The sequence below is a fragment of the Lissotriton vulgaris genome, chromosome 7 (genome assembly GCF_964263255.1).
Source record: "Lissotriton vulgaris chromosome 7, aLisVul1.2, whole genome shotgun sequence".
NCBI lineage: Eukaryota > Metazoa > Chordata > Amphibia > Caudata > Salamandridae > Lissotriton > Lissotriton vulgaris.
The window spans coordinates 207,941,115-207,968,240 of NC_141695.1; positions in this window are offsets into that span (position 1 = coordinate 207,941,115).

Sequence of the window (27,126 nt, forward strand, 5' to 3'; positions counted from 1 at the left end):
TCTACTCTCTTCCTCTCTACTTCTCTCTACCTCTCTCTCTACTACTCTCTACTACTCTCTACCTCTCCCTCTCTACCTCCACACCTCTAGCCTCTCAAACTCTCTCTACACAGACACATATGCACACACACACATATATATATATATATATATATATATATATATATATATATATATATATATATATATATATATATATATGCATATATATGCATCTATATAAATGTATGTCTATATATACTTACATATATAAACATATATATATATATATATACATATATATATATATATAATCTGCATATCTATATAAATACAAATATAAATGCATGCATACATATACATATATGCATAGATATACATGTTATGTACATGAAAGTTTGCCAAAACACTAATAAAAGCAATGCTAAAAAGCCACCTAATTACAAACAGCATTGCTTTAACTTAAATAAGGGCGAGACCTATTGCATTTTCAATGCTTGTTTTCTTTGGTTCCATCAAGAGGCATTGCAGATGTGTCACATATTTGCCTTAAATTGAGAATTTTAGCACTCTAGTTGCTCATTAGATCACTGTAGTAAAGCTCTTGCTCACCGGTGAAGTCTGCTGCTGGTATTCAATGTGCATGTTTCAGTCTGCATGTTAGGCTTTTTAAATGAAATAGAAGAGGATTTGAGAAGTCAAAATGTGCCCTAATTTTTCTTTCTGCAGCACTAATAATTTCTATGACAAAATGAAGGCCCTCATTTTGTTCCTTTGCAAAATAAATGTTTTAAGTCTTAACTCTTTATTCCAATCAAGATGGCTTCAAGAGTTCCATACTTTTGTCATAAGTAAGACTGTTAGCGCTCTAGTTGTTCTTTAGAACACTCTGGGACATTCTGTCATTGGGCTATACTTGAAATACATCTGGGTGATATTTGTGCTACATTTGGGCTCTTTGTCTCTGGTGGCCATCTTGGGAGACTTATTTGTTAGGAAGTTTCCTAATTTCCTCATTTGCTACAGTCTCCTCAGTAGGAAATACTTTCAATTTTTTACTATGGTTCCATCAAGAAGGCATTCAGATGTGTCACACATTTGTCATAAATACTGAATATTAGCACTCTAGTTGCTCATTAGATCACAGTAGTAAAGCTACTGCTCACCAGGGAAGTCTGCTGCTGGTATTGAAAGTATATGTTTCAGTCTGCATGTCAGAATTTTTTTTAAATGAAATAGAAGAGGATTTGAGAAGTCACTCGAAATGTGCCCTAATTTTTCTTTCTGCAGCACTAATCATACTTTCTATGGCAAAATGAACCCCCTCATTTTGTTCCTTTTTAAATTAAATGTTTTAAGAGTTACCACTTTATTCTAATCAGAATGGCTTCAGGTGTGCTATACTATTGTCATAAGTGATAAGGCTGTTAGCACTCTAGTTGTTCTTTAGAACACTTTGGGAAGCTGCAGTAGAACACAAAGGAATCAACTGACAGTCTCTGCCTTTTTGGATGGACATGTTTTACTGAGAATGTCAGACTTCATTCTCACATGACAGAGAAAGATAATGTGAATTTACAGAAAATATGCTCTCATTTTAGCTTATAGATCACCTTCCAAACCTCTGTGGGAAAAGCATGAGAAAATAGTTTTCTCTCAAACATGATTCATGATATCCCAGCAGAAGGCTTTTCACAGGGTAAACTCACCGTAGAAACACCACAATTCCTAAAATGAGTATGGTACCATCAACAAATGATTTATAATGTAACTAAAGCCTTAAAACATTCTATTAACTGCAATGCTTTTTAATGAGGTTCTATCATGTATATTGATCCCAAGATGGCTGCCAACACTTTTTGGCTGAAGTGTTGACAGCAAATCAGATCTCACAATGAGATGTGTCATTAGGCTCCGCCTCATTGTTTTTTCTTCCCAGGTTTTGTACATTCCAGCTCCAGGTGTGCTGGTCCCGCGCTCCCAGTGACGTGCACCTGCTTTACTGCAAGGAAAAATAAAGTATGGAAACTCGAGTTCATAGACTACTGAACGCGCACTCTTAAGTGCATCAGCAGTGCACTGTGAATCAGAGCGTTTCACAGGCCTGTCACAGATAAGAAATGCTATCAAAACGAAATCCTACAAAACAATATACTACTGGCCGGCAGCAATTCATACCGGGAAAAGGTCGGCACAGGCTGCTAGTCTCTATATCTCTCTCTCTCTCTCTCTCTCTCTCTCTCACTCTCTCTCTCTCTCTCTCTCTATATATATATATATATATATATATATATATGTATATATATATATGACCATGTCATGAGTGATGTAATATGTGACATTATCAGCAGTGCATTGCAGGCGCGCAAGTTATATTGAGTCCAACTAACTATAACGTGGTAATTTCAATGGTTTTACGTCAGTAAAATTTCCAGCTAACAATAACTGGTGTCAGACCTATGGTTTTTTCAGTGAATTTAATAGGTTTTTTAAATGCAAATTCCTAACTATAACTGGTGTGAAACCTATGGTTTTTTCAGTGAATTTCATAGATTTTTTAAATGCTAATTCCTAAGTATATATAGGGCCTCAAACCTATGTTTTTTCAGTGAATTTCAAAGGTTTTTTAATACCAAATTTCTATAGCTATGTAATATAATAATTTTTATAATGAATCCTATATTTTATATTTATGTAACACTATTTTTTTGTATGTATATTGTTCATGTTTTTAAAAAAATTTTTTGCCCTGAAGCGCTCCTGGTGCGCGTACCGGTGAGCGCACCGGTAAGCGCAGTCTTGCGGCGCGTCCCCGTGCGCGTACCGGTGAGCGTCCCGTTAGCGCTATTGCCGCGAAAACATCATCGTGACGTATCGAGTAGCCGCATCCGTGTGATACGCACGCCGTAAGCGCACTCGAGCGCATACGATCGCGCTACGTAAGCGCCCCAGGGCAGGCCGAGTAAGCGCGTCGGGTCATGTGACCTAAAAATAACACTTTTTATTGGTTCAGGACAGTTTTGGTTTCCAAATGATGAAAGCCCGGGTCATGTGACCTGAAAATAACACTTTTCATTGGTTCAGGACAGTTTTGTTTTCCTAATGATGACAGCCCCCACCTTTTTTCCTCATTCTCTCTTTGTACTATGAGTGAAGAAGACCTGTTTCCAGAGCTATTAGTACCTATTTGTACTGAGAAATGGCTACAGTAGCAGCAGCAGCAGCAGCAGGAGCATCTCAGCCACCACCACCACCACCACCACCACAAGGACCACCACAACACCACAGTGGTGGAGATGAAGAAGAGGAGGAGGAGGAGGAGGAGGAGGAGGAGGAGAGGCGGCGTTACCTGCCAGAATATACTACCCCCTACAAGCCAAAGGAGCACATTGTGTGGGAGTTTTTTAAAATCCCAAAAGGCCAAAAGAAAGTATATGCGCCAAAGGTGACTTGTCTGATCTGTGGCACTGTACTTTCCAGGGGGAACCCTGCCAAAAAATATTCTTTTGGCAACAACACCATGATTCGCCACATGCAAAGCCGGCACCCTAACAACTATAGTGCGGCAGAGGTCAGAGAACTGACCAGAAACCCTCCCCAATCTTCTCCCAGCACCTCCCAAAGTACCCAACCCACTCCATCGGGACCAGAGACAAGGGAGATGGTCCCAACCATCCAAACCCAGTTTGGAAATTTCAAAATAGTGTGCGTATTTTGTGGGCGTACAATTTGCTATGGTGAGCAAAGTGTTAAACTCGTCAACCGTGCTGGTGACAACCACAAGTGCCCAAAGAAACCTTAATTTTTTCCTGTTTTTTTTTTGCTCCAGTTGAGCCGTTTACAATTCCCTGTTTTTTGTTTGTCCCCATAAAAATTCCAATATAAAATTGTTCATAAAAGCCAAAAAAAGTACAAAATGTTTAAAAAAAACATAAAAAATATATAAAACAACAAAAAGAATAAAAAAACTGTTCTTTTTAGAACTACCTCCAACTTATAAAAAAATGCTAAATTTTTTTAAAACTCTGTCATTCTTTTTTCCCCATGGTACGCTCCCCGGTACGCTCCCCGGTGCGCGTACCGGGCGCTCCCCCCCGCGCAAATCGGAAAAAAAAATTTTTATGGCCCCCACATCAAACCTAGGGGTCAGGGGGGGGTCTACCCTGCCCCCTTTTGGTCATTTCCCCCTTTGTTTTTGCCACCTCTTGTGTCTCGATCCTACCGAGACACAAGATGGCGGCCGCTCCGGACTGTTTGGAATGTTGACAGACACCCGCAGAGCCAATCAGCTTTCCGCACGCGAACTCGCATAGCGTGCTGGTACGCGCCCAGGTGCGCGTACCGGGGTGCGCTTATAGATATCTATATTTTTCTGAACCTAAATTACTCAAAATCCACTGGAGCACATATCTTGAGACATAGCAAAGGCACATCGGGCTACCAGTCCCTACAATTTTGCCAAGTTTGGTGCAAATCCATTCAGCCATTCGGCCTAAAAGTGAGTCCAACCGCCCAATGGAAATTAACATGGGGAAAACACGTTTTGGGACCCCCCTTTGACCTCGGCCCCCGCTTGACGAATCCCACCCAAACTTTCAGGGAAGGAGCGGAGCGCAGCGAGGCAAATTTCAGGAAATTTTCAGGCAGATTCCTCCACCGGCGCCAAAGGTTTTCCCAATAGAATGTTGCGGATTCCCTATGGAAAACAATCCTAACTATAACTACCTACTGGCGACCGCCAGTAGGTAATATATATAATATATATATATATATATATATATATATATATATATATATATATATATATATATATATATATATATATATATATATCAGAACGAATACTCCTACCACTTCCACCAAAGCCTCGGCGGCGAAGAAGGAGAAGCGAACCACTTCTTTGTAGGCAAGATGTTCTTTATTCAACCATATCCACAGCAGCAATCAACAGATGACGCGTTTCGGGCTCAAAAGCCCTTGATCACATAGAGACTGTTTTGGGTTGTGGCCATTTAAATGTTATGCCCTTCCTACTCAGGTCACATGGTCAGCAAGTTCACCATAAAGCTAGTAAACAGACTATACGACTTTTTACACAGGCTCAATTTTTCAAATGTTGCAATCTTTGATAACACTTGCATTGCTACCCGATTATAACAACATCATCCCTCCTGTTTACATTTTGAAAAAAGGGCAAAAAAGATTTTTTCTTTTCTTTTCAGATATCGTGATCAAAATATGATTGCATAATTATTTACAATCCATTCATCGTGAAGTCTTGTTTTACGTGTATACATTTCTGGATAAATCCATATATGCAATATTATGTGCAAAAAAACCTCAACCTCCCTAACTGCATAAATGCATAGAAAACCTCGCTTCATTCATGACACTGGTTAAAAAGAATGTGCAACATAGAGCATAGCAGCAGAACTTTTTCTGTGCAAGAAATAGTGCAGGATAAAATTATTTCAAAATATAAATACATTTTGAAATATCAAGGCAGAAAAAAGATATAGTTTATGACATCAGATATTAGATTCAGTTTGAAACTAAGAAACATGTCCATGGCATCCACACCTTCCCCATCTTCAGTACTCAAACCACTGTACTTTTTCCTGACTATAGTGCAGATTGGCAAGGTAAGATGTTAACACCTCTCCTATACTTAATGAAGGGAGCCCCAAATCTCCTTACAAAAACCAATTGTTAAAAACCTACATTCTGTAGGATAATTGCGATCAGATCAATAATTCATTCTTAAATACATGCAATTATTATTAGACCATGCGGCAACAATCAAGAGTATTATAGACAAGTGTACATGTCTTCCGTGTTGTTGAGTCCATTTGGACACTTACTATCGAAGTTGAGAATGAACTTAGGGGTAGATGTATCAAGAAATTCGTTTGCGATTTCTTAATAGCGATTCATAGCGAATCGCAATTAAGAAGTCGCACAATGGGATGTATGTAAGTTTATGCGATTTTTTTGCGATTCCTTATATGTCGCATAATTTTGTGCGATTTTTCTGCGATTCTTTAATTGCGATAATCGCAGAATAAGGAATCGCTAAAATGCATGAATGTGCTGCTGAAAACGGAAAAATAGCTGAGTCATAGTCAGGAAGTGAACTTGATTAGATTCACCTGTATGCCTGAGCCACACCCAGTGGCAGTTTAAAACCAGTTTGGCTGGTTTGAAGACCTGTTTTACTGCACAATGGAGGCTGGAAATGGTGAAGCTGGGCCCTCTACAGAGAAAAGGAAAAGGAAACAGAAGTTTTCTGAGAGGGAGGTGGAGACCTTGATTGAGGAAATGGCCTGCAATCACGAACTACTATTTGGAAAACAGGCGAAATATGTTCCAGATGTCAGAAAAAGAAAGATTTGGCTCGAAATCCAAGAGAAAGTGAATGCGGTTGGAGTGATCCCAAGGTCAATAGAGGAAATTAAGAAGCGTTGGTACGACATGCGGCTGAGGGCAAAGGAGAAACTTGCTGAGAGAGTGAAGGAAGCAAATAAAACAGGAGGAGGAACACCAAATATAGACCAGCCAACCCCACATGAGGAGCTTGTGGAATCAACGATACAACAAGAAAGTATAAGTGGAGTGACAACAATTGACAGTTCAGAACACCAACTTGCAGAAGAAGGTAAGATGGATAAAAGACCATTTACATTGATATGTATGGTGTGTGTGATTTCCTGCATGAATGAGTGGATTTGCATTGAGGGTCTTCATTCTTGACTGGCTTCAATGACTGTTTTGCATTTAAAAGTAGTAAATATATCGAACTTCATTAGTTTTGCTTTTCATAAGCCAATGATTACCTCTAAATAACTTCAAAACACATCTGTTGTTTGCACATTTAAATGTTTATTAAGCAGACAGACAGATAAGCAAAATTCTCATGTGCCTCTTTCTTTATTCTCAGATCATGTTGAACAGTCACATGATGTTGAAGGAGAGCAATCTTTGCAAGACAATAATACTGCCCCTGAAGACCTTGTGGACACTAATGAGGAGGAATCCATCACTTTTACTAGGCGTAAAAGAAGACCTGTAGCACAACTGCAACCTTTCCTGGACACAGACGAGGAACCTGAGGGAGCAAGAAGTATTGTGCAAGAGTCAGAAAATGCAGTTACCAATGTTGATTTAGTAAATGATTCTGCCAGAAGACGATCGTACTCTGTCAGTACTGCAAGACAGAACAGGGGCGAAGCAATAGATAATGTAAATATATTTGCAGGTTTGGAGCACAACATGTTGAAAGTGCAAGAAAAGCAGCACAAAGCACTGAGGTCCATCAATGCCCAACTGAACAAATTGAACAAAAGTAATACCCATGTGGGGGATGGCATGAGGCGCATGGCTGACTCTTTGGACAGACTTTGTGTTGCTTTAGAGAATTCTGAATCAAATAGGGCAAGAGATTCACGTCGACAAAATTTAAAGCTAAAAAAGTACTATACTGCTGTCAACAGACTATGCACTGTATCTGCACAAAGCAATGTTCGCAGCATTACTATGCAACGCATGGTCAGTGAGTGCTCACGAAATGTTGCAAAAGGTCTTGAAAAATTTTCACATTCCTTTGAAGCATTAAATACAAGCAAAAAAGGTGCTACTGCTTCATTTGAGCCCATTGAGAATGAGGACACAGGTAGTGGAAGCAGCAAGAACCCAACACCTACATTGGACACCACTGCCCACAGGAGTGGAAGGCAAGTGTCTCCACAGACATGTGTGAGGAGAAGTGGGCCAGGGCAAAAGAAAAGCAGCAGACAGGCAAAAAAATGAACATTAATTTTCACAAATTGGACATGTAAATAGAATGTTAAAATTATGACACAGTTTTTGTTGTAAGTCCTGTGAAGTAACAGGTTTCTTTTGTCACTAGCATTGATAAATTCTTTCAAATAAATATTTCAAAATACAAAACAGCAGTGCAGTTTTATTATCTTACCTAAAAATAATTGTTTGTAATTTCTGCACGCCTTTGACGACCAGCAACAGCTCCTAACCCAGTACCACATCTTCTTGGTGGTGGAACATCATCATTGTCTGAGGATTCAGGTTCACTCACTTCACATTCAGTTCCTTTCCTTATTGCCATGTTATGTAACATTGCACAACTTGTGATAATTTTGCAACACAGGGATGGTTTATATTGCAAAGCTCCACCACTTTTATGGATTCTTCTGAATCTACTTTTTAAAATTCCAAAAGTTCTCTCAATGACTCCACGTGTAGAGCGGTGTGCCTTATTGTATCTTCTTTCATGTACATTTGTTGGATTCAGGTATGGGGTCAAGATAAAGTCACGAACTGCATATGCGCTGTCTCCTGCACAGTAATGTGAAAAGTTGTTAGTTTGCACTTGAAATTATTAAATTTGAATCCAGCTCAAGTAAAATTTAAAAGCACTTACCAAGCAGAAACCCATCTCCAAATTCACCAGTACTCAAACGGGCATGTAATCCACTGTGTCGAAATATGTATGAGTCATGACTGCTTCCAGGGAATTTTGCAACAATGTCAGTAATGATGTACTTCGCATTACACACCATTTGAATGTTTAAAGAGTGGTAACTTTTCCTATTCCTATAAAGATGTTCAGTTGCAGCAGGAGGAGTGATGGCAATATGTGTTCCATCTATACATCCAATAACATGTGGAAAATGAGCTATTTGATAAAAGTCATACTTAGAAATTTGGATATCTTGAGGAGTGCTGGAAAGGTAAATGTGATGGTGCAACCTGCTCATCATTGCATCCAAAAACACCCTGAAAAATCTTGAAATAGCACTCTGGGATACTCCTCCTACCTCTGCTATCACCCTTTGAAAAGATCCAGAAGCAAGGAGATGTAGGGAACACAGTACTTGCACATGAGTTGGTATTGAATGTGTCCTGTGTGTCTCATGCTCTAGGAAAGGCTTTAACTCCACAATGAGGTCCAAAATGGTATGTGGATGTAGTCTATATTTTTCAAAAATGTCTTCTTCTGTCTGTTGAAATAAGGTAATCCTCAGTCTGAAAATCCTTTCCTGCCTCTGTCTCCTCTGTGCAAGAGCTTGAATGCGCAGCCTTCTGGCTATCACGTAAAGAGCAGCCATTGTTCTCTTCAAAAAAAGCAGTTGGGCCAGTCATTTATACTTTCAAAAATGTTTGCACCTGGTTTGAGTTAGTGTTATTTGCGAGTTCTTAATCTGCGAAAAATGGTTTTTCGGTAAATGCGATTCCGTCATACATCTCTTTGCGAATTCGCAACATATTAGCGATAATCGCAAACAACGAAACATGCAAAATAAAGACTCGCAAAATTAATTCGCAGAAAACAAAAAAATCGCTAATAAAGACACGCAAAAAGTGCGATTTCTAAATTAGCGATGCGAAAATTCACATACATCCCAAAACATGCAAAATGTCCGTTTGCGATTCGTTAAGGCCAAAATTCGCAGAATTTCGCCCTTAACGAATCGCAAACGGCTTGATACATCTAGGCCTTAGTCTCTAATCTTCTGAGTAATGCCTCTCTGTTTCCTCCTCTGCGCGGTTTTGAGACGGAGGATACCACATAGTATTGCAATCAGGATAAGTTGTTTCCATGCACCTGTTTGAAGTGGCGTGCCACAGGATAATTGGGGTCACTGTGCAAAATTGCACGTAAATGTTGTAAGATTCTCACATGCACCTGTAGCTTGGTACTTCCAATATAATTGAGACCACAGGTGCATGTGATATATATATATATATACACAAAACCCTTTTAGGCATAGAGTGACGCATAAATTATGCCAAAAAGAAGGAGAGAGCACTGGGTAGTTCTCAAGTTTAGGTGGAAAGCAGCTCCTGTTAGAGCACTCTCAACACCAGAAAAACTCTAGATCTGCTCACCTCAAATGTCTGTTTTTCTATCAAAGTCTTTAAGGTTAGGATTAGCAGAGTGCCATCCACACAGAGATAGAAAAGGACAACGTCTTTTGCCATTTCTACAGCAAAGTCTTTAAGCATAGGACTAGCACAGTGCTGTCCTTGCCGAGCTGTAAAATGACAAACGCTATTTATCACTCCAGGCACAGTATTACAGCTTTGCATTGGTAAAATACCAACTCAAGCCAACATGAAATGAGTCAAAGTAACCCCCGAGAGAGTGTTTCGCTCTAATTAGAGCTCTTCAGAGAGGTATAGCTTTGTCCAGACACAAAGGAGCACCCAGTATAAGTGAAAACAAAACCCTTTCAGGCATAGAGTGACGTATAAATGATGCAAAAAAGGAGAGAACTCTGGGTAGTTCTCAAGTTTAGGTGGAAAGCAGCTCCTGTTAGAGCACTCTCAACACCAGCGAAACTCTAGATCTGCTCACCTCAAATGTCTGTTTTTCTATCAAAGTCTTTAAGCATATGAGTAGCACAGTGCCATTCACGCCGAGATAGAAAAGGACAAAGTCTTTTGCCATTTTTACAGCAAAGTCTTTAAGCATTGGACTAGCACAGTGCTGTCCTTGCCGAGCTGAAAAATGACAAAAGCCATTCATCACTCCAGGCACAGTATTACAGCTTTGCATTGGTAAAATAGCAACTCAAGCCAACCAGAAATGAGTAAAAGCAACACCTGACAAGGTGTTTCGCTCTAATAAAAGCTCTTCAGAGAGGTATAGCTTTGTCCAGACACAAGGGAGCACCCAGTATAAGTCAAAACAAAACCCTTTCAGGCATAGAGTGATGCATAAATTATTCAAAAAAGGAGAGAACTTTGGGTAGTTCTCAAGTTTTGTTGGAAAGAAGCAGCTTCTGTTAGAGCACTCTCAACACCAGCGAAACTCTAGATCTGCTCACCTCAAATGTCTGTTTTTCTATCAAAGTCTTCAAGCATATGATTAGCACAGAGCCATCCACGCCGAGATAGAAAAGGACAAATTCTTTTGCCATTTCTACAGCAAAGTTTTAAGCATAGGACTGGCACAGTGCTGTCCTTGTCGAGTTGTAAAATGACAAAAGCTATTTATCACTCCAGGCACAGTATTACAACTTTGCATTGGTAAAATGCCAACTCAAGCCAACCCGAAATGAGTAAAAGCAACCCCTGACACAGTGTTTCTCTCTAATTAGAGCTCTTCAGAGAGGTACAGCTTTGTCCAGACACAAGGGAGCACACAGTATAAGTCAAAACAAAAGCCTTTCTGGCTTAGAGTGACGCATAAATTATGCAAAAAAGAAGGAGAGAACTCTTGGTAGTTCTCAAGTTTAGGTGGAAAGCAGATCCTGTTAGAGCACTCTCAACACCAGAGACACTCTAGATCTGCTCACCTCAAATGTCTGTTTTTCTATCAAAGTCTTTAAGCATAGGATTAGCACAGTGCCATCCACACTGAGATAGAAAAGGACAAAGTCTTTTGCCATTCTACAGCAAAGCTTATAAGCATAGGTTTAGCACAGTGCCATCCACGCCGAGATAGAAAAGGACAAAGCCTTTTGCCACTTCTACGGCAAAGTCTTTGAGCATAGGACTAGCACAGTGCTGTCCTTTGCCAAGCTGTAAAATGTCAAAAGCCATTTATCACTGCAGGCACAGTATTACAGCTTTGCATTGGTAAAATACCAACTCACGCCAACCTGAAATGAGTAAAAGCAACCCCTGACACAGTGTTTCACTCTAATTAGAGCTCTTCAAAGAGGTACAGCTTTGTTCAGACACAAGGGAGCACCCAGTATAAGTCAAAACAAAACCCTTTCAGGCATAGAGTGACGCATACATTATGCAAAAAAGAAGGAGAGAACTATGGGTAGTTCTCAGGTTTAGGTGGAAAGCAGCTCCTGTTAGAGCACTCTCAACACCAACACTCTAGATCTGCTCACCTCAAATGTCTGTCTTTCTATGTAATGTATGTATACTTGTAAAGCGCACTGTTACCTCGTTACGTGGCGTCCTGGCGCTGTATACTGCTGGGGAACCCGTCTTGGCTTTCCTTGTGAGAGAGCACCCCCAAGGTGAAGCCAGGCATCCCCGGCGCTGCTGGGGCCGTTGTGGAGATTAAGCAAGCTATTGCCCAGAGTTGCAGAGTGGGACCCATGGTTAGCGTAGGCACCTAGGCGAGAATTATCGAGTCCGCGGACATTGACCCAAGACCCTGCCGCGTCGGGAATTGAACCCTGGTCCCAGGCCGACTTCTGCTTTAGGGTCTGCCGCTTCTAACCAGTGAGCCACACTTCTCCACAATCTTTCTATCAAAGTCTTTAAGCATAGAATTAGCACAGTGCCATCCATTTCGGGAAGGAGATGTGTGCATCAATTCAGCGCCACCCAGGGACGCTTCACAGAGACCCCCATCGCGCTTTGGGCAAACCGGCCTCACTGGGATTTGGACTCTTGCAGTTCTTATATGTTGCCAGCGTTAGTTGGAAAGGCTGGGAGCCCGCCATCGAAACCAAGGAGGAAAGCTAGCAGTTTTGGGATTGCTAATCCCATGCTGGGTAGAGCTCACTGTGGCTCAGCCCCTGCTTCACGGACTCTCTGGTCGACGTGGTTGTGATGGTTTTGGGGGACCGGAGGAGGCACTTATCAGTTGGCACACCAAAGCGGGACTTACATCACAGCATCCTAAGGGGTTCACGCTGTTCCTCGCCCCCCCGCAATGACATTGTCTCCACCCATGTCATTTCCTTGCACCGTGGTTCCCAGCATCCATTAAGCTGCATTCTGGGACATGCAGTCCTGAGCCACACCCGGGACTACTCACAGGTGCGTGGAATTCATCATAGGGGTGGAACTGGCTTGCACCAGCAAGCGTACTAATGAGGGACCTACTTGCAGCGTGACATTTTACTCACGGGACGCTTTGGGCGCTGAGGAAGGCAGTCAAGCTGCCGAAATGCATTTGCATGTATGCCAAAAAACAAGCGTCTCCTACCTGTTCCTCCTGAGGCGAAAAGCCGGGAGCGAGAAAAACGCTGATTTTTTAATTCTTTTAAAAATTGTTTGTGATACTATGCTTTGATCACCCCCCCCACCTACTTGCACTCTCTGGCATCTTGAACAGCGCTACACGCTGCAACGACTCTCTTCCTGGGTAGCCATTCTCGAGGGCGCGGCGAGTGAATGATACACGCCCCCTCGGTTGGCCACGCCCCCTCACCAGATCACATAAATAGAGCGCGCCGACGCTAGGCGTCGCACTAACGACAGGACTCCTGAGGCGGAAAGCCGGGAGCGAGAAAAACGCAGATTTTTTAATTCTTTTAAAAATTGTTTGTGATACTATGCTTTGATCACCCCCCACCTACTTGCACTCTCTGGCATCTTGAACAGCGCTACACGCTGCAACGACTCTCTTCCTGGGTAGCCATTCTCGAGGGCGCGGCGCGTGAATGATACACGCCCCCTCGGTTGGCCACGCCCCCTCACCAGATCACATAAATAGAGCGCGCCGACGCTAGGTGTCGCACTAACGACAGGACTCCTGAGGCGGAAAGCCGGGAGCGAGAAAAACGCTGATTTTTTTATTCTTTTAAAAATTGTTTGTGATACTATGCTTTGATCACCCCCCCACCTACTTGCACTCTCTGGCATCTTGAACAGCGCTACACGCTGCAACAACTCTCTTCCTGGGTAGCCATTCTCGAGGGCGCGGCGCGTGAATGATACACGCCCCCTCGGTTGGCCACGCCCCCTCACCAGATCACATAAATAGAGCGCGCCGACGCTAGGCGTCGCACTAACGACAGGACTCCTGAGGCGGAAAGCCGGGAGCGAGAAAAACGCTGATTTTTTAATTCTTTTAAAAATTGTTTGTGATACTATGCTTTGATCACCCCCCCCCCACCTACTTGCACTCTCTGGCATCTTGAACAGCGCTACACGCTGCAACGACTCTCTTCCTGGGTAGCCATTCTCGAGGGCGCGGCGCGTGAATGATACACGCCCCCTCGGTTGGCCACGCCCCCTCACCAGATCACATAAATAGAGCGCGCCGACGCTAGGCGTCGCACTAACGACAGGACTCCTGAGGCGGAAAGCCGGGAGCGAGAAAAACGCTGATTTTTTAATTCTTTTAAAAATTGTTTGTGATACTATGCTTTGATCACCCCCCACCTACTTGCACTCTCTGGCATCTTGAACAGCGCTGCACGCTGCAACGACTCTCTTCCTGGGTAGCCATTCTCGAGGGCGCGGCGCGTGAATGATACACGCCCCCTCGGTTGGCCACGCCCCCTCACCAGATCACATAAATAGAGCGCGCCGACGCTAGGCGTTGCACTAACGACAGGACTCCTGAGGCGGAAAGCCGGGAGCGAGAAAAACGCTGATTTTGTAATTCTTTTAAAAATTGTTTGTGATACTATGCTTTGATCACCCCCCCACTTACTTGCACTCTCTGGCATCTTGAACAGCGCTACACGCTGCAACGACTCTCTTCCTGGGTAGCCATTTTCGAGCGCGCGGCGCGTGAATGATACACGCCCCCTCGGTTGACCACGCCCCCTCACCAGATCACATAAATAGAGCGCGCCGACGCTAGGCGTCGCATTAACGACAGGACTCCTGAGGCGAAAAGCCGGGAGCGAGAAAAACTCTGATTTTTTAATTCTTTTAAAAATTGTTTGTGATACTATGCTTTGATCACCCCCCCACCTACTTGCACTCTCTGGCATCTTGAACAGCGCTACACGCTGCAACGACTCTCTTCCTGGGTAGCCATTCTCGAGGGCGCGGCGCGTGAATGATACACGCCCCCTCGGTTGGCCACGCCCCCTCACCAGATCACATAAATAGAGCGCGCCGACGCTAGGCGTCGCACTAACGACAGGACTCCTGAGGCGGAAAGCCGGGAGCGAGAAAAACGCAGATTTTTTAATTCTTTTAAAAATTGTTTGTGATACTATTCTTTGATCACCTCCCCACCTACTTGCACTCTCTGGCATCTTGAACAGCGCTACACGCTCCAACGACTCTCTTCCTGGGTAGCCATTCTCGAGGGCGCAGCGCGTGAATGATACACGCCCCCTCGGTTGGCCACGCCCCCTCACCAGTTCACGTAAATAGAGCGTGCCGACGCTAGGCGTCGCACTAACGACAGGAGTCCTGAGGCGGAAAGCCGGGAGCGAGAAAAACGCTGATTTTTTAATTCTTTTAAAAATTGTTTGTGATACTATGCTTTGATCACCCCCCCACCTACTTGCACTCTCTGGCATCTTGAACAGCGCTACACGCTGCAACGACTCTCTTCCTGGGTAGCCATTCTCGAGGACGCGGCGCGTGAATGATACACGCCCCCTCGGTTGGCCACACCCCCCCCCAACTTCCTGTCCCGCTGCTATAAATTATGTGTCTTGGTAGGAAGCGCAGCGGACGAGCGCAGCGGGCGCGTCGATTGCGCGCCTAAGGCAAGCCCGTCTGCGCCCGTCCGCGACTGGCCGGGACTAGGGGCGCCTCACTCTGCCTCACTTATCACCTACACCCCGGACCTACTTCGCAGCTACCAGGGCCCCTGGCCCATCTCGACTACAACAAGCTCTCGCACCGCTGCTCTTGGCATAGCTCCCCTCACACCCCCTTCTTACCCTATTCCCACAGTCGATACTTCCCCCACGATGTGTGGGTCTGTTCCTTTGCCAATTCCTAAAAATCTTACAGCTTTCTACCTTAACACTAGATCTGCTGTTGCCCATGCGCACGAACTCTCGGTCCTGCTGGACCTCCATGCTTCCGATCTCCTCTTTTTAACTGAGACTTGGTTCTGCGACGACTCCCTCCCTGCCCTTCTATCCACCTTACCGGCCTCCTACTATGCCCTCAGGGCGGATCGTTCTTCAGGCAGAGCCGGAGGCGGCGTGGCGGTCATCGCACGTACCAATCTCCCCTTTCAAATTTTATCTCTACCGACCATCGCCACTACTGAATTTCTGGTGATTCGCACAGTTTCCACCTCTCCCCCCCTAACTTGCTTCCTCACTTACCGTCCCCCTCAGTCCCCCTTACAGTTTCTCCCCGACTTTTTTGAGGTCCTGGCCACCATTACAGTCAACAATTCTTCCATCTTGCTCCTTGGCGATTTTAATTTCTGGCCCTCTGATCCCGCCGAATGTTCGTCATCTAAGGAATTTTCCGATACCCTTCACTCTCTCAACTTTACCTCTCATGTTCACTCCCCCACCCACATTAAAGGTCATCGGCTTGACCAGATCTGGTCTCTGAACTGCCCTGTGGAATCACTCTCTATTTCCCCTTGCCCGTGGTCTGACCACCACCTGATTTCTTTTCTCCTTCCTATTCTCCCCCCAGTTAAGCCCCTTCGGCCCAAAAACACCTGGGTCCGATCATGGGGCCGTGTCAACCTCGAGTATCTCTCCTCCCTCCTTACTGGCTCTCTTCCTTCTCTTCAGGGCCTTACCACCGCCTCCCAGGTTGATGCCGTAAATCAGTGGCTTTCTCACAGCTGCGACTCCGTTGCCCCGCTCAAGCGCATCACCTCCAAACGTGACAAAGACGCCAATCAGTGGTTTAACAATGAGCTTAAAACCACCAAACTAATAGTCCGCCGCGCGGAGCGGGCTTGGAGGAGAAATTACTGCCCCACTCTGAAACTGGAATACACCAACATCTTGAGCCAGTACAAAAAAGCCATCTTGGAGGCTAAAACATCTTATTTCTCCTCCAAAATCTTAGCAGCAGAGAACCAGTCCAAAGAGATTTTTACCATCGTCCACAACCTGGCTTTCTCGGACAGAACTACTCTAAAACCAGCCCCGTCCGAAGATCTCTGCCTCTCTCTTAATAACTATTTTATTCAAAAAATTGCCACTATTAAGGCTAACATTCCCCCACCTTCCCCATCCTTTGTTGATCCTCAATGTCCCCCCCCCCCAAAGGCACACTGACCACCTTTCCCTCTTTCACTCGGGAAAGCCTGACCTCTTTGGTGCCTTTGATCAAATCTGGCTCCCCGCTCGACCCCTGTCCTGCCCACATCCTCCGTCACATCTTTGTCTCTTGCCCAGACCCTCCCCTTCACCTCCTTAACAGCTCCCTTTCACAAGGCATAGTCCCCAACTCCTTGAAATCCGCGGTCATTGTGCCCATCCTGAAGAAACCTGGGGCAGATCCCTCTGTCCCGGCCAATTTCCGCCCCATCTCCCTTCTGCCATTTCTGGCTAAGGTGCTCGAGCGCCATGTCACCTGCGCTCTGAGCTCCTTTGTGGAGAAGCACGGAGCCCTTGCCCCCCGCCAAGCCGGTTTCCGCCCCGCACACTCTACGGAGTCCGTTGTTATGTCGGTCCTAGACACCCTCAGGGAAGGTATGGACACCAATCAACACCAGGCCCTCGTGCTCCTCGATCTCTCAGCCGCCTTTGATACGGTGGATCACAACATCTTACTTTCCCGTATCAGGGCGGCGGGGATCGGGGGGAGTGCCCTGATCTGGTTATCCTCCTTCCTGAGCGACCGCACCCAGGCTGTTCGCCTGGGTGACTTCACAGCGGACACCCGGAAAGTTCAGTGCGGGGTCCCCCAAGGTTCTTCTCTCTCTCCCCTCTTGTTTAATCTGTACATTGCTCCTCTGATTTTCTCTCTTCAACAGATGGAGGTCGCCGTATTTAATTATGCGGATGACCTCCAGCTGGTCTTCAATCTTTCCTCTCCTTCTGCTGTCCTCAATTTTCAAACTGTCATGCTTCATATCAGGGACTGGATGAACCACAACCATCTTAAACTCAACCCTGATTAAACCGAGTTGGTGTTGACTGGTGGTTTATCCAGTCCCTGGTCCCCCCTTTTCTGGCCCCCCTCTCTTGGTTCTTCTCCTGTTCCCTCCTCCTCAGTTAAAACTTTAGGCATAAAACTTAATTCTCAACTCACCCTTCACTCCCAGATCAGCTCTGTGGTATCTTCTTCTTTCCTCTCACTGCGCACTATACGCAGGGTGTCCCGTTTCTTCACTTTTTCTGCTCTCAAACTTATCATCTTGGCCATGGTGGTGTCCCGTCTGGACTATGGGAACGCCCTGTATGCTGGTATCCCTGCATACAGCTTGCGTCGCCTACAACAAATCCAAAACCAGGCGGCTCGCCTGGCCTTCAATCTCCCCAAATTCCACCACTCTACCCCACTCCTGAAATCACTTCATTGGCTCCCCGTGCGAGCTAGAATTCAATTCAAGCTCGCATCCATCACCTTCCTGGCCCGATCGGGTCTGGCGCCAGCCTTCATCTCCTCTGAGATTGTTTCTTACGCCCCCACCAGGGCCCTACGTTCCTCCTCCCAGTCCCTCCTCACCATCCCACGTTTCCGGAGAAAGAAGTGGGGCGGATCCAAATTTGCTTTCCTTGTCCCCACCCTCTGGAACTCCCTTCCCCTTGAACTTCGCTCCATCCCCCTCTACTCACAATTCCGCAAATGCCTTAAAACCCACTTATTCACAAAGTCCTTTGAATAAATGCTCCCTCTGCCCTCCCTGCCTCTAACCTCAGTCCCCGTTAGCTATAGCGCCAAGAAACCGCTGGTATACGTGCGCTCTATAAGAACTTTCAAACTCAAACTCAAACTCAAACTGGGAATCTGTCTCCTTTTTTCGGGAAGGAGGTGTGTGCATCAATTCAGCGCCACCCAGGGACGCTTCACAGAGACCCCCATCTCGCTTTGGGCAAACCGGCCTCACTGGGATTTGGACTCTTGCAGTTCTTATGTGTTGCCAGCGTTAGTTGGAAAGGCTGGGACCCCGCCATCGAAACCAAGGAGGAAAGCTAGCAGTTTTGGGATTGCTAATCCCATGCTGGGTAGAGCTCACTGTGGCTCAGCCCCTGCTTCACGGACTCTCTGGTCGACGTGGTTGTGATGGTTTTGGGGGACCGAAGGAGGCACTTATCAGTTGGCACACCAAAGCGGGACTTACATCACAGCATCCTAAGGGGTTCACGCTGTTCCTCGCCCCCCGCAATGACATTGTCTCCACCCATGTCATTTCCTTGCACCGTGGTTCCCAGCATCCATTAAGCTGCATTCTGGGACATGCAGTCCTGCGCCACACCCGGGACTACTCACAGGTGCGTGGAATTCATCATAGGGCCGGAACTGGCTTGCACCAGCAAGCGTACTAATGAGGGACCTACTTGCAGCGTGACATTTTACTCACGGGACGCTTTGGGCGCTGAGGAAGGCAGTCAAGCTGCCGAAATGCATTCGCATGTATGCCAATAAACAAGCGTCTCGTACCTGTTCCTCCTGGGAATCTGTCTCCTTTTTTCGGGAAGGAGGTGTGTGCATCAATTCAGCGCCACCCAGGGACGCTTCATAGAGACCCCCATCTCGCTTTGGGCAAACCGGCCTCACTGGGATTTGGACTCTTGCAGTTCTTATGTATATATATATATGTATCTATTACATACTGGTACCGGTCTGAAGATTCGGGCGGGGATGAAGCTGTGAGTATAAATCGTGAGTTTGTTGTTGTAAAGTAATGTGCTGTGGGTGCTGTAGGATACTGGCCGCTGTAGCATACCTGGGTAAGTACTGTTAATGTCTATTTATACTATACAGGGAGTGGGAAGCAAACTAGTCACCCCACCGGTCTGTAGACTCGAATGAAGTGTTTTAGGAAGCAGGAATAAAGGAATGATCGTGAAGAATATAATGTAGAATATTGCAATGCCACAGAAGAAAAACGGTGAAATTAGGTGTGTTTAAGAAAGTAGGTGTGTGTAATAAAGGCATGGAGTTTGGAAATTATATAGAAAGTGTCTTTATTTAAGTGCCATAATTGGACCCACTGGTGCAAGGGCTAGGGCATCCAGCTGATGCAAAGTTGAAGAACTTCTGTTGTATTCAAACGTAAGCTCCTACATCAGTGAATTGTATATTACATGTTACAGTTGCATGTGACATAAACAATAGCTATTACACTTGAATGATTCTACATTCTACAAGGAAATTAAAGGTAGGATATGATGACCACGTGTATCCTTTAAGAAAAAAAAGAAATAACAATGAAAAAATTGCAAAATGTAATCAACAAACTTTTTAGGTAACCTGGCAGTGCTTTTTTGTAACACAAAATTATCAACAGTAGAATAGTCAGCAATCTGTTGTACAGTAGATTCAATGCGGTGCATGTCAGAATTCGTACTAGTTCTACCCACATTGAAACTTTGAGGATGAATACAAACATTGCGCTCTGAGAAGCACATTCGGTACCTTTGTAGTCAAACTATACATTATTGTCTTCAGCTGTTTCAAAAAAACAATCTTGTGGTGGAGGGCTGAGGCATCGAGCTGAGACAAACTCCAACCGCTTCTGCTGTAGTCAAATCGAAGCTCCTGCATCAGTGAATTGCACATTATATGTTAGAGTTCTACACAATATCTATTATACATGGAGGAATAAATTATATAATGAAAATAAAGGTAGTTTCCGATTGCTACACTCTGCCAACCAGTTCCTAAACAAAGTCGTCTTTTTTCCTTTTTATTGTGAGGTTCTGAGCAGAAGTTGAATTTGAGTAAATTTGTGTGAAAGGGCTTTGTGAATAACAGGGAGGCAGAGAGGTGTGTGCACATAGAATAGACGTGGTTTCAAATTGGGTGTCAGGTTTAGGCTAATTTAGGAAGTGAATAGCGTATTTGCATAGGCCATACATCACCGATCCCTGGTTAAAGTGGAGACGTAAGGGGCAATAATGAAGATAAAGTTCAAATGTCTGAGTATACTTAGAAAGTTGTTATATGAAAATAGTAGGATTGAAGTGTATTATAAAAATATTTAAGGAAAAAGTTTGTTGGGATGTTGGCAAGGCATACATCCATTTGCCAGTCAAATGGGCAAGTTTCGCAATTAAACAATGGTTGTACGCATTTTGCATAAGTGGATATAAATGTTATGTTGTAGCTAGCTCCGATTACAGATAGAGACAGGTAGCCAAAAAGTTTTTCCGTTTTTTTACAGTATTGATGTAGCTTGGCGTAGAAGCGTATTCTGTCAGACATAGTTGTTACCACAGAGAGCGTAGCCATTTCTATAAGTAGAATTAGTAGTAGGATGGCCGCAAAGAGAGCGAGAATTGTGGGCACTGTTCCTGTTATTCCAGAGATGATCGAATGAATGTAGTCTGGTATTAAAAGAAGAACAGCTTGAAAGCATGTTAGAGGGCTGTAGGAGTGTGTGTTAAAACAAGTGTGCCAGACCTTGAGTGTGACATGTGTTGTAAATTGTGTAACAATTCACAAAGTGTAATGGGTAGTTTCTTTTTAAAAGGGAGTGTATTTTACTTGAAGTTTGTGGTATCTGTAGTCAATGCATTTCTTTTTCAGAAGTGAGGGAAACTACTGTTCTGAAAAAAAGCACTTTAAGTTGGGTTTGTTTTTAGAAATCTGTTTTCAAACTAAGAATTGAAAGCAAAGTTGAAGTTTGGGAGTCAGCTTGGGTGGGTGGGAATAGACACTGCCACAGGAAGTTTTTCTGTTTGAAACAATAAGGACATGCGGTGTGCCAGAGCACATTCCATAGTAGTGCCTGGTATTGAGAAGCAGATAACTGCCGTTAGAAAGCTGTGTGAATGTTAGTCGGATTGTGGGAGTTAGCGTGCTTTTAAGAAAGAACGCAACGTTGAGTGCAGTAAGCTTAGAAGCGCTGTGTAGTTGGACATTCTTGGATAGTAATGAATGACTGTCATTGTGGTCAAGCGACGTGACAGGTGCTCTCCCCACCTCAGGATTGATTAGTCGTGCCAACAGTTGACCTGTCCTCCCTTCCTCCCTTTGCACTTTATCTAGATAATCCCTATAACTGTAACACCTCAGACTGCCCAGCGCTTCATTATACTGTGCCCGCGCTTCTTGTAGGGACATCTTGGCCATTTCGTCCATACCCTGCAAATTATCCAGTCTGCGGATAGTCCCCTCCAGGTCTAGAAGTTCCCGGTTAATCTCCCTGTGTGCCCCACATGCCTGAGCCATGCAAAGGGCCCGTACCAACACTACCTCTCACTCCACCTGAGAAGAGGAGGCAGTGTTGGTGTTAATAGGGAAGTATGCCTAGACCAGTGATACCAATGAGGCCCGGAAGGGGACATCCCTAAGCAATAATGGGATAAATTTCAATGTAGAGTTTGGGGATGTCGACACAGTGGTTGATGTATAATGAGTAATGGGCTGTGGTTCGACATGGTTTGCCCCAGATACTCAGTGTGGGATAAGGAACCATTGAAGGCCAGGGAGCAGAGGAATATATCAGGCCTGGTATGGACTTACTGGACCGACAAGGAGAAGTACCCCCTATCCCCTGTGTTCTGCAGTCTCCAGATGTCTTCTAAGCCCCAGTAGGAAATCCAGGTCTCAATGCCCAATGCAGAATATGTATGTATGTATGTGTATGTATGTGGTCTTGTAAAGCGCACTGCTGCCCTGAGGCGTCGTGGCGCTGTAGACCGCTGGGGAACCCGTCCTGGCTATCCCTGTGAGATGGTCCCTACTGGGTATCTCCAAGGTGAAACCAGGCAACCCCGGCGAATGTGGGGGGCCGTTGTAGAGATGAGGCAAGCTAATGCCCAGAGTTGCCGAGTGTGATCCCTGGTTAGAGTAGGCACCGAGGCGAGAATTATCGAGTCCGCTGACCCTGGTCCACGACCCTGCCGCGTTGGGAATTGAACCCTGGTCCCGGGCCATTCTCTGCTTTCGGGTCTGCCGCCTCTAACCAGTGAGCCACACCACTCCACTCCACCAGAATGATGTGGCTGGGTCCCCGGTAGGGGAGGGTGCGAATGATCAATGGCAACATCCTACAAACAGCTAAAGTCGCCCCCAACACAAGAGAACCTGTTCAACATTGGGCCAAAGAGGCAGAGAAAGACTCAATGAAGGCAAATTGGTCCAGGTTGAGAGCATAAATATTGCCAAGGGTCACCTCTCGCCCGCCGATCATCCCATAAGCAGGGCATGCCACCCCTTTGTATCAAGCCATGCGTGGTCAAGAGCCAAGGGGACCCCTGGCAAAAGGCAAGAAGGTAGTCCCGAAAATCTGACCCGCCACCTCTTCTGCAACCTCCCGGCCTCTTCCTTATTAAGGTTTGTCTCTTGGAGGAATGCAATGTGCACGTCCCTGCGCCACAGGTAGGAGTATATGTTATGACGTTTGTCCAATGTTCCCATACCATGGAAGTTCCACGTGAGGAACCTCACAGTGTTAGGTGTACCTGCCCTTTCCACAGGAGACTACCCCACAACAGCATAAGGGGGACCTGTCCCCCACCGCTTCCCTGTGCTTGCACCACCATCCTCCTCTGCAAGCATCCAAATAAAAAATATCAATCACAGAACCCCCATCTTCAACAACTCCCCAAGCCCAGGACAGCCTAACAATGGTCAGTCATCCAAACAGTGTGTGGAACATAACGCTTAATGAGGTAAGGTACTCAAGGGGGATGCAAAGTGAGAGCAGAAGGGAACATAGGGTTGACCACAAACCGTCTGGAGCATGCCAGGCCCACAAGATCATGTCAGCTCAAGGCCAGAGACCGCTGCCAACAATTCAGCTCACCCCAAGGGTTCAAACCTGTCCAAAGCCCAAGCAGCCTCAGATAACTTCATCAGCTGAGTTTGGAATCACCACCAACATCTACACACAGTCAATGTGGGATGTGTCTGAATAAATGTCCCCAGTGGCCTTCGACGACCCATCCTCCGCCTCAGTGGTGGGCTCCTGCCCCGCATAAGCAGCCGTCTGCAGGGCTTTAGACCTCTCCTTCTCAGTTTGTGATGAGGTCGGTATCTTAGGAGCTCCCCTTCTGGAGCATCATCTGGAAAGGCTCAGAAGTTCTGCCGTTTTCCTCAATACAGATTTGAGGACCACAGGTTGTGAGGCCCTGGCCTTATGGGCCTCAATCCAGTCCCAGGCCTCACCCGGGCTTTCACAAAAGTGGGTGCTGCCGTCCAACATAATCAGCAGCCGGAACCCTGTTTGCCCTTTTGAGGGTATTGAAAGGTGACAGACCCTTAGGCACCACCACATCCCTCAGCCACTGTTCCAAGTAGGACACATGTCATTGCCCTCAATTCATGCCTACATGCCCAGTATCTGAACGTTGTTCGATCAATTATATCCCTCCGCATCCAGAACACCCACCCTGTCTATCAGGGCTCCCATCTGCTGGTCCAGGGACTTTTGGGCGAGGGCGATCTCAGAAATGCTGGAATCGGTTCCCTTCACCCTCTCAGATAGCTTCTTGTGTTTTTCTCGCAGGAGGCCAAGCCCTACCGACACCGTGCTGATGTCCTGATGGAGATGTAGCCTTTGTGTCCGCTATTTTCTCCAGTATCTTACCCAGTTGCTGATGTATAGGATCTTCTGGACCGAACTGCGATTGCTCCTGGGTACTGTCTTCCAGGTCTTGTCTGACTCCGGCCTGCCGGCCTCAGGGTTTGCCCATGGCGCCAAACATCCCCCGACTGCTGGACCACACTTAAGAGGAAGTTCAATCCAACACTTGCACCAGGGCTCATGTCTACCACACTCAGAAGGGCCTCAACACTCCTGCTGCAACAGTCACTCCACTGTAGGGCCCAAAAGTCTGCTTACTTCCGTGTACACTCGGCGACCGAGTCTCTGCCCAGGCCTATTCCCACACCAATGTAGACCCCACACAACTGCAGGTGGCAAAGAACCCACTGCCATTCACAGCACAGTATGGGCGTCAATATTCTCACCAGGAAGGTCCACCTCTCTCTGGGATAATGCACATCGCGCTGCACAGGCAGGAGGGCCACCACACCCCAAGGCGCGAATATTATGGGTCATGGGCAAGGCCTTTCAACAGGGCGCCGCTGGTCACAGGCCTACTTCCAGGGCAAACCCCGCAGGCCGCATGCCCTCACCAGAAGGCCATTGTCTCCCGACAGTTCTCGGGCACCGGTGAGATTCCCGGCTCACCACCTTAATGTAGTCTCACCCCTGCGCGGCCAGCAGGGATGACAGGTGCTCCTCCGCTAATGGCAGGATCCATACACTATTCCCTGAGCCCCGATGTGGGCCAGAATACCTGCTCCGACTCCCAGCACCCACCGCTGTCAGACAGGGGGCTCGACCCTGGCGGCCGTGGCCTCTCCCTCCTGAGACAAGCCAGACCTTGTTGGGTTAATTCCAGGTTGCAGTAAAGCCCAGGCAGCTCTTTGGCCCATAGGGAGCCGCAGCTCCTACAGTAATCCACTCGCTCGCGTCCCAGGGCCCAGGCAGTGGCATCTCAGCTCCACGACCACATTGAGGGCCCCCTCCCCTCATCTGCAGGAATGATGGGTGCTCCCTCCTTTGCTAGGACCAATGCCATCGCGCTCAATGAGCCCCGACTGGTCTTTACTCCCAGCGGCCGCCCTGTAGAGCGCTGACCTCTCCACAGCAGCATGATTACCCCTGCTACGGGTCGCCAGTCCTTCACTGACTCTTGCCGCCGGACTCAGGCCGCCGATCGTAGGCCCATTCGCGGGGCTCAAACTCTGGAGAGGCTCGGGCTCCGCCCCGCTCCCGAAGCCAATCAGCTCCAATGCCCCTGTCCTCGCCAATGGCTGCCGGGAGCCCAGACTCACCACGGCTGCCGAGGGTGCCGCCCAACCACCCCTCACAATTAGAAATCAGGCAGGGGAAGATCTCTCATCTTTCAGTGCAGCTGACCATGCAGCCCCTAGGGGAAGTGAAGGTCGCAGTCCAGTCTTCCCCCGGGGTTTTCGCGCAATAGCGGAAGGACAAGGTGGGGGGCGGGGCTAGAGGGGTTAATGGAAGGGGTGGGATTGGGAGGCCATAGAAGTTGTCGGAGAGGGAGATCCGGCCTCTTCCTGACACCTGAGCACCACCGGGAGCGTTTAGAAAGTTTGTGGAGATTTTAAGAAAGTTTGTGGGTCTGCTGCGTAGCGCGGCAAGGCCTAGGAGATCGTTTCCTTTTGTGGTGTTCCCAGAGAGGTTTGCGGCGCGGCCGGGTTTTGCGTGGGGGACTCGCTGCTGGACACGTCAGAGGTTGCGGGTATGGGGGGCATCCTGTTCTGGGGGCGGGCGGTGGAGTCTTGCTGCACGTGCGCCTTCGGCCCGGTGGGGGTGGGGGATGGGGGCTCAAGACTGCGTGTGTGTCTGCTTGGGAGCTGAGGAGCGGTGGTGGTGGGGGCCCACTTTCTGGTTTGGAGGTGGGGCCGGTGTTCCCCCAGTGGGGGTGGGGGGCATTTTTTGGGGCCATCAGGCCTCAGGATTGAATTTTGATGGCAACTGTTTCCTGTTTCTTCAGTGGCAGCCCATCCCCACCTACAGGCAAAGGCACCTAAATTGTGTAGCGGGCTTTTTTAGGTGTGGTCAGGTGGTGGGCTGTGGGGCATCTTTTAACCACGATGCTGGCGGGGCTGGTACTGGTTCCATCAGGCGACTCTCCTTTTCCAGCAGCGAGGTGGAGGTATGGGCCCATCTAGTTTTGTAATCTGCGCCAGTTAGTTGGTCAGGGTGCACTGGAGATAGCTGGGAGTTCCCGTCATGGGTGGTATGGGGGGGGTCGAGCGTCATTGTTTTCCTGTCGGAGTTTGCAGGTGGCGCAATGTGGGGTATAGGGGTCAGGGGTGAGGGACTGCTAGCACGGCACGAGGCCCGGTATTGCTTGGACCCACCTGGTTTTGACGACCCAGTTGTGGGGGCGAAACAAGGCTGTTGGTCGAGCCCGGCAGTAGGTGCGATGCCAGCGGGGCGCACAACGGCTTCCAAGTGCTGGCCAGAAGCAGTAGGGGCGTCCGCGGTGGCCCGCCCTCCGTCGGGGGATTGCGCAGTGACCAAAACAGCTTTCTTACTCGGACAATGCCACGCATAATGCTACGAATAAAATGCACAAGTGATGGCATGGATGTTGAGGGCAATGTGCTGGCGTGGTTGTGTGGGGAGCAGTGGGGCTCTGGGAGGGTGTGTAAGGGGGATGGCGTGTGGAATGGTAGTTGTGTGAGAAGGGCTGGGGCTGAGTAGGTTTGCTGCGGGGGGAGGAGGGACACATGGTAACTAGATGGTTTCCTTATTGTTGCAGGGGTCAAGTGTGGCCAGGGAATGACCTGCGGTTATGGCCACAGCGGGCACGGCAGCTATGAACAAGGGGAAGGTGTACTGGTTTAACTCTCAGGTACGCGGTTCCAGGTGCAGCT